Raw genomic sequence first — 8,808 nt, 5'->3', positions numbered from 1 at the left:
TTTTCCGCCTTTTTACTGCCAGGAATATTTCCACTAAAGGAACATTCTTGGAAACGGCAAGTCACTGGTAGTGAGTGACAGTTAGCGTACAATTTCGCAGACTATTACCTCCGTAAAGATGGATTTGGCAACATTCCAGCACTGAACAGTTAGCTTGATAGCCAGTCAATATTGTTGTTTATCACACAAGTTGGTTCATTTATTAGCTACAATTTTCGACAAATGGTGCAAATTGAAGCCAACTATGGAAGTGGAAAATTATTTTCAGTCGGCAAGTTTGATGTTGCAATATTTACATACATATTTACTCGGATTTCAAAGCGCCGGGTTTTTTTTTTTTTTTTGACGTGACTTATTGTAGATTTGCCGCAAATGGCATTAACTACTTGGCCGGACAAATGGGGAGCGCTAAAGGCTCTCACCTGGTACAACGTTTAAGACAACAGGCCTGAGGGTACCCAGTTGGGCGCGAACCTCGGCTCAGGGCGTCGTCTGAGAGGAAAAATATTTGAAAGAATTAATCGACCCTAGTGGGTCGATAGCGATAAGCGCTGAATGAGGGAAATCGTCGACCACGCCGGCGGGGTCGGTATCGGGGTCCTGAAGTGTTTGGTGTCGCGAGCTGATTGGCTGCCTCTATGGCTAAAAGCGCCGGGTGTTTTATTCTGTGACTACAGATTTCTATTTATTACTTACTTATAACTTTTTACTCGAGTTTTTTTAGAGTCATGATAGCACAGTTGGTAGAACGCTCGCCTCTTACCTTGAGGTCGCAGGTTCTAATCCCAGCACAGGCGTAAACCAATGTACGTATATGTCGAATTTGTTTTCGAATTCATGTTTGGATCGTAAATCATGTTCTCAGCGGTGAAGGAAAACATCCTGAGGAAACCCACGTTCCCGAGAAATGCATTTTCGGAGGTATGTGTCCTAACCTGTATTCTATAATAAATCAGTTCTGTCAAATCTTCTGCTTAGGTAAGCAGACCCTGTGAAAAACGGGACAATGCTAGGAAGATGGTGATGATCTGTTTACTCGTAGAAGCTACCTTAGTATGCCTTAGGTACTACAAAAATAAATTGAATATCATCAATATCAACGTCGTACAAATTGCGAATCTATTTACAACGATACATACAATACAACATTCAAAGCAAAGGATTAATGTGAAGATATTAGTTTTCGTAGATGAATAGTGGATGAATTGAGGAATTAGTACATGAAAGACAGAATTATCGTGAGTACTAATATGTGGGAACGTAATTTGTAAAATTAGGTCCTAAAGCTGTTGATTGGCCTTATTGAAATGTGCTAATTGGAAACGATCAATAAACTAAACCCTTCCTACATAAAAACTTCTACAAGTAGTATATCGAGTAAGGGAAAACAGGCAAATATTGAGAGTTATTGAGGACAGAAGAGGCAAGATGCACAATTACTTAATAAGACAAGACGAATTTATTAAAAAAATATTTATTTATTGAGGAGCTCGGTGGCGCAGCGGTAAACGCGCTCGGTCTGCGATTGTTGAAGTTAAGCAACTTTCGCAAAGGCCGGTCATAGGATGGGTGACCACAACAAAAAAAAAGTTTTCATCTCGAGCTCCTCCGTGCTTCGGAAGGCACGTTAAGCCGTTGGTCCCGGCTGCATTAGCAGTCGTTAATAACCACCAATCCGCACTGGGCCCGCGTGGTGGTTTAAGGCCCGATTTCCCTATCCATCCATAGGGAAGGCCCGTGCCCCAGCAGTGGGGACGTTAATGGGCTGATGATGATGATGATGAATTTATTAAAAATATCATAGAAGGGAAGCTACAAGGAAAGAGAGGAAGGGGAAGACCAAAAAAATCTTAACATGAAATTGATTAAAGAAACAGCGAACGTCGTTTCTTATAAGGAAATGAAGCGGAGCGGAGTAGAGTTGGCCTTTGATAGACAAGAATGGAGAATGCTACAACGTCAAGAGCGTGAACCTTAAATTGATGATGATAATAATATCTCTTACTAGCCCCGCCTACGACTTCGTCCGCGTCATGATTCTGACTTTAAAAATTATAAATATTCATACAAAATTTCAACCCCTTTTTTAGCCCCTTGGGGGATACTTACAAACTTTTAACCCCTTTTTAGCCCCTTGGGGGATGAATTTCGCAAAATCCCGTTTTAGCATCTACGTCCTCAAAGAAACCCCCATGCAATATTTGAGACTCATAGCATTTGTTTTCGTGGTTTCGTGCGGAATCAGTAAGTGTTATTTCGCTTTTATTTATATACTTAGAAGATTCTATTTTGCCTACTGATCCCATTGCATAAATGAAAGGATGTCTAGGGCCTGTTTAATAAACGTTACAATATTAAAATACATTAGGTGTTTAATGCGTCATCATTATGAAGCTAAAAATATTTCAGTTCAAGCTCACACGCACTCCGCAATGTACGATAAGGTGCAAAAGTCCAATCAGTTTCTTGCAAAGTAATAAATTAACTGGTTGCACTTAAGTCCTCATGGTTACGTCGTTTCTGTAATAGACCAAAAACACCTACAAAAACATAATTTTATACCACTGTTTACAAATAATTCGCTGGGCTCAGTGACTGCACTTTTTGTCTTTGTTTGTAGGTTCATTAAAATGTTTGTGATATTTATATACTGAATGCATTAATAGGCTAAGGGTCTTTGATGATCTTTCAACAAAAACTTGTATAATTAATTATTGTGCCCGATATAATGGTAAAATCATGCCTTATCCATCTATCTCTTCTACATGATTTATAGTGTTTAACACATAACATGACATGAAATCGCGACTACAATGCAATTGGGATAGACAGAGGTACATCCATCGCAAGATGAACTAAGTAGGTATCCTCATCGACCTTTCTTTTAGACCAATGTGGTAGGTGAGCCGTATCGCCGTCTATAATGATCGAGCCAACTATGTCAATTAATAACCCATTGGTCAAGAATATCCGGTACCAGAGTAGTCTTCTGGAGGTACTTTGCTTTATGTCTACGTACATAAACCATTCCGAAAACGGCAATGTCTACTAAATGCACTGCAGATGTAGTCAGTTTCATCTCGAAGCGCTTCACATCACAACAGGCATAATCCTTCAGTTGAGTGCTTCGGATGACAATCAACGCGAATACGAGTACATTTCCTTTTTGATCCAGAATTCCTAAAAAATTCAATAATATCAGCGAACAATGTCCAGCTCACAAAGAAACTCTCACGCGATGCAAATTCGAATCGACACTTTTGCTTGTCTGTGATAGGTGAAACAACTCGAGTAGTGAACACATTCTTTGTTATAGAGTAATGAAGGATATTCCAGACTACGTTCATCAAAAACAATATAAGTACATAACATAACATAAACAGCCTATATACGTCCCACTGCTGGGCACAGGCCTCCCCTCAATCAACCGGAGGGGGTATGAAGCATACTCCACCACGCTGCTCCACTGCGGGTTGGTGGAGGTGTTTTTACGGCTAATAGCCGGGACCAACGGCTTAACGTGCCCTCCGAAGCACGGAATCATCTTACTTTTTCGGACAATCAGGTGATTCAAGCCTGAAAAGTCCTTACCAAACAAAGGACAGTCTCACAAAGTGATTTCGACAATGTCCCCATCGGGAATCGAACCCGGACCTCCAGATCGTGAGCCTAACGCGCTTACCACTAGACCACGGAGACTGTTAATAAAAACAATATAGATGGCGTTATACAGATTGAACGTAATAATAACCTTCTCATTGCTCGCGTGCATAATTATTTATTCGGAAATATAATTTAATGGCCGAGGCATATAATATAAAAATAATTGGTGCTTGATCTGATCTCTCTCTTTATTTAAGAGCTGCGCTCTTGTTGGTGCAGTAATCGCCTTCATTACTCCATAGATAGGGCGTGTAGAACGGTGGTTGCCCCAATCGCCTTTCGTTCCGCAGTACACCGACCAATTTCTCTATCGGTGATGTTCTAGCTAGAGCCCTACCAGAATCCATTTCCTCGGCCTCCAACCAGTACTGATAGGCTGCTGCCTGGAATCAAGGGTGCTTGATCCGATATTGTATAGAATTATGTTGCCACCTATATTGTTTCTCTTTATTTTAAAACGTATACCCAAAAACAACGATAAAAGATGCATTATGTACCTAGTCTGTTATTCATTAAATTAGAATTTATTCATTGAAATTGTAAGTTTGTTGTAGTCCTGAAATAAAAAAAATATATTTTTTCTTTCTTGTCGTCGGCGTGGCAACCGCGACTCACGCGGCAAGAATTTATTATATCGAGGGCTTCGACCAATAGCTGCAGCGAATGCTATCTACGTAGATAAACGTTATACGTCTATTTGTCCTAAAACTGCTGTAAAATAAGCAATTACACGTATTAAATGTATTTTTTTTTATCTCAGCCCAACAGAAACCATGCAGATGCAGACTTTTCTAATATATTTTTTTTACCCAATAAGTTGTTTCTTTAGAGGGTCGAGTTTTAACGGATAATATTTGTCAGTTTTAAATACAATAATGGCCCCGATTCCTATACCTGTCATTTTCTTATCCGCCAAAAAGGAAAGGGATGGATGATTGACAGCTCTTAATTTTAGGAAGAATGAGTAAATTAATGAATAACCCGGGCGAATCAAAAAGGTATCTCGCTGGTATGCAAACCGTTTGGCGTGTGCTGTTAACTAAATTCTGTCGGGTTATTGGCCAATGTAAAATTTTTAGCCGGTTGTTTTAGATTTGTGCTTAAAATTGACGTGTATTCCATAAATTTTATGCTTGACGATTACCCGTCCCTTTCCTTTTCGGCGGATAAGAAAATGACAGATATAACTTAAAATAAAATTAGATGGTATTTACAGGAATTAACACCAATGTAATGGTTCACTGTTCTATTTGTACTGTGGTCACACTGTCTGAATCGCTTATGACGCGACATTTTGTGCTCTGATAACGTTCGACTCTTTTGCTCATGCATTCTATTTGCCCTTCATCAACATGGGACCTCATCGAAGTTGCAAACGATGACGATAAACGACAGCGTGATTCATTGATTTTTATTTATATTTTTAATTTATCAAAACACATTTCTCAAATAATTCATCATCTCACATGACTAACAGAAAGCTCGGTGACGTGTGGATACTTAAATCATCTTGCGATGGATGTACCTTTGACTACTCCGTTGGAAAATAGTCGTGAGCTAATATCCTGTGAGTTTTGTATGAAAACCTCTGGAGTACCTAATGCACAGAGTGGGAAAACGCGTGTGCATCTGACAATGCATTAATAAATATATCCCCGTTGACAGTTGAATTTATTGCCGCCTCTATATTCAAAGAAAAGAATGATTAATAGCAAACCGTACCAACATTTCCAACTGAGCGCATTTTCCAAGGCGAACGAAACGCATTACGAATTAAATCCCCTCGCTCTGTGCATAGCGGTGTAAGGAAAAAGGTGTTTAAAGTTTCACTATTTTTAGCCGGTTCTTTTTCTTCTTCTGTCGTGTGAGTTGTGAGGTGAATTACCAACCTCATCAACCCTGGTGTCAGGGTTATTATTGAGCCGCCAAAGACCCCTAACATGGCTCATGTAACGACTACTTACTTACATCAGTAAGTAGTAACCGGGACCAACGGCTTAACGTGCCTTCTCTCAACTTATTTTTTGGACAATCAGATGATCAGCCTGTAATGTCCTAACCAAACAAGGGATCACAAAGTGATTTTTGTGAAATGTCCCTACTGGGATTTGCACCCGGTTCAGGCGATGAAGAAAGGAGGGTTATGAGTTTGACAGCTATAATGTATGTACGTCTGTTCTAAGTTCTAGAAGAGCAAATGAGGTGTTATTAGAAGCGTCTTGATTGCCCCCTGGTTTTAGGCTACACGTGACGTCACTCTAGAGGACATAAACTGATAAAATAATAAAAAAAATGCAAGGGGTATTATGCTGAGTATCAAATAAAAGGGATTAAATTGCACATTTTTTAAAAGTTTTCCTTCTTACTATTATCATAATTAAAACACATAATAACGGGTTCTTACCGCGTTTAAAGTAGGGATATGAATCGCACGGTAAGAACCCGTTATTATGTGTTTTAATTAAATTGCACATTTTAAAACCTATGTGAACATTACTAGTTTTTACCTGCGTTTTGAAAACATAATTACTCAGACGTTATTAGAATAGCATTTATTTCCAAACTCAAATTCAAATTCAAAAATATTTTTTTTTAAAACGTAACATTACACTTTACACTTTGAAGCATCATTTTATACTTAACGAACATCTCATCCATCTAAAACTACTGCAGCTTCTCACAACCTGAATGATTGGGGAAAAGATGCTGCAAGAAAAACCTCGACGCAGGACCCTGTACATTATATAATAGCAACATAAAATATTGTTAACCTATACAATTTAGTAATTTGGCTGTCTAATATCAGTTTCCAGACAATTAATCCCATGCATTAATGTGTTCTAAATTCAACTTCTAAACAATCATCATCATCATTAATTTAAGAGCCACGCTCTTGTCGGTGTATCATTCTTCTTGCTACTTTTTTAGGGAAAATAGGGCAGTGGTTTTGCTCTTGCCTTCCGCCCCGCAGTATTCTGTCCGCCCAGAGTAGCCTATTTCAAAGAAAAATAATCACTTACCTTATAATCCCTTCAGCCGTGTACTACGTAACCAATGTAAGTTTCGAAGTAAACATAATTATTCTTTGTTCGACACGAGAAGTATTTTTCCGTATTTCAAACCGCGGTTTTCTGAGATGGATGGATGAAAGGCGACATCTGAATATTTTCTTGTTACATTTTTTTTTAGTTGATTGAGAGGGGCGAGGGAGGGGGGGGTCTATGACCAGGAGTGGGAGTACATTTTAGAGTGCTATTATGTTGTCGTCGGGTTTTAGATTTCAAATGTTTTTTTATTAAACAAAAGTTATTCCATACATTAATTCATAATATTCTCAAGATCATTATTGGAGTGACCAGAGTCAAATCGCTCTGTCGGTTTTTACGTCATGCCCACATTCTATAGTGAGAATAGTAAGGTCTACTAACTATTTCTATTGCCTGTTTGTGATTTATGACAAATTAATTGTAATTTTAATTGTCCCGATTGTCCCAAAGCCGAGAACATTTTGGACCTCTGTTTTTGTGGCACCCCACTGAATCAGCGTCTGCAACTAACTCTAGTTTTGATAACAAACTGCTACTGAATTCTCTATCGACCTTCGATTTTGATTTATGTTGTTCTATCTTCGTACACTCTATCTTGATGAATTCAAAAACAAATTCGAATATCGACGGTTTAAGCCAATGCTAGATTTGAACTAGATTTCAATCTGTCTCTAAAACATAAATCGCCGAAAAGCATTGCATTTTGCGTCTTCTTTTTTGATGCGAACTGCAAAGGTCTGGAACTGTCTTCCGTCGTCTGTTTTTCCGACTCGTTTTAATCTGGGAGTCTTTAAGGCTAAAGTGAATAGGTATTTGCTAGGTAAGCGTGATCCATCCTAGAACACATCGTCACTCAACATCAGGTGAGATTGTTTAAAAGGCGAGCCTAATATATTAAAAAAAAATCGTTAATGTGAAAGCGCCCTTATAATAAATTAGCTTCGTTGATTTCCTTCCTAACTATTCGTTGCATTCTGATTAACGTTTATTTTTTCTTAGGTACATTGAACATGAGGAGCTCAGTGGCGCAGCGGTAAACGCGCTCGGTCTGCGATTGTTGAAGTTAAGCAACTTTCGCAAAGGCCGGTCATAGGATGGGAGACCACAAAAAAAATAGTTTTTCATCTTGAGCTCCTCCGTGCTGCATTAGCAGTCGTTAATAACCATCAATCCGCACTGGGCCCGCGTGATGGTTTAAGGCCCGATCTCCCTATCCATCCATAGGGAAGGCCCGTGCCCCAGCAGTGTTCACGAAACTTCGTCACTATGGAATAACAGATAATGCCATCGCTCTTTTGGAGTCGTACCTTAGTGGCCGCGTTCAGAGGGTTGATGTGCATGGCTCCAGATCGTGTGGATCTAACGTCACTATAGGCGTTCCGCAGGGCTCAATTCTAGGTCCATTTCTATTCCTAGTTTACATAAACGACCTACCTAGTCTTGTAAAACATGAGGTGGTGCTGTTTGCAGATGATACCTCCTTACTTTTTAAAGTAAAGAGACGACAAGATTCCTTTGACGATGTAAACAACGCCATTTCAGAAGTAGTGGATTGGTTTACTGTAAACAACCTGCTACTTAATGAAAATAAAACAAAATATGTTTATTTTACGTTATCGAATGTTAGTAGGCCGCTCGATTCTATTATTGTAAAATATAAGGAATTGGACCTCACGGATACTGCTGTATTTTTGGGAATTACTTTGGACGCTAAGTTGCTATGGAGTCCTCATATTGATAAGTTGTCCAAAAGGCTCAGCTCAGCAGCATTCGCGGTCAAAAAAATTCGTTTAATAACCGATGTAGAAACCGCGCGATTAGTTTATTTTGCCTACGTCCACAGTCTAATGTCGTACGGCATCTTGCTGTGGGGTCATGCTGCAGATGTGAACAGCATTTTTGTTCTGCAAAAGCGGGCCATTCGGGCGATTTACAAATTGGGACCCAAGATGTCACTTAGAAATAAATTTAAAGAAATTAATATTTTAACTTTGGCATCACAATATATCTTTGAAAACTTAATATATGTAAAAAAACATATAGGATTATTTGCAAAAAATAGCGATCGGCACATTGTTAATACCCGGAATAAAAATAA

This window comes from Pectinophora gossypiella, chromosome 2 (assembly GCF_024362695.1).
Source record: "Pectinophora gossypiella chromosome 2, ilPecGoss1.1, whole genome shotgun sequence".
NCBI classification, from domain to species: Eukaryota; Metazoa; Arthropoda; class Insecta; order Lepidoptera; family Gelechiidae; genus Pectinophora; species Pectinophora gossypiella.
This window is presented reverse-complemented; position numbering follows the sequence as displayed.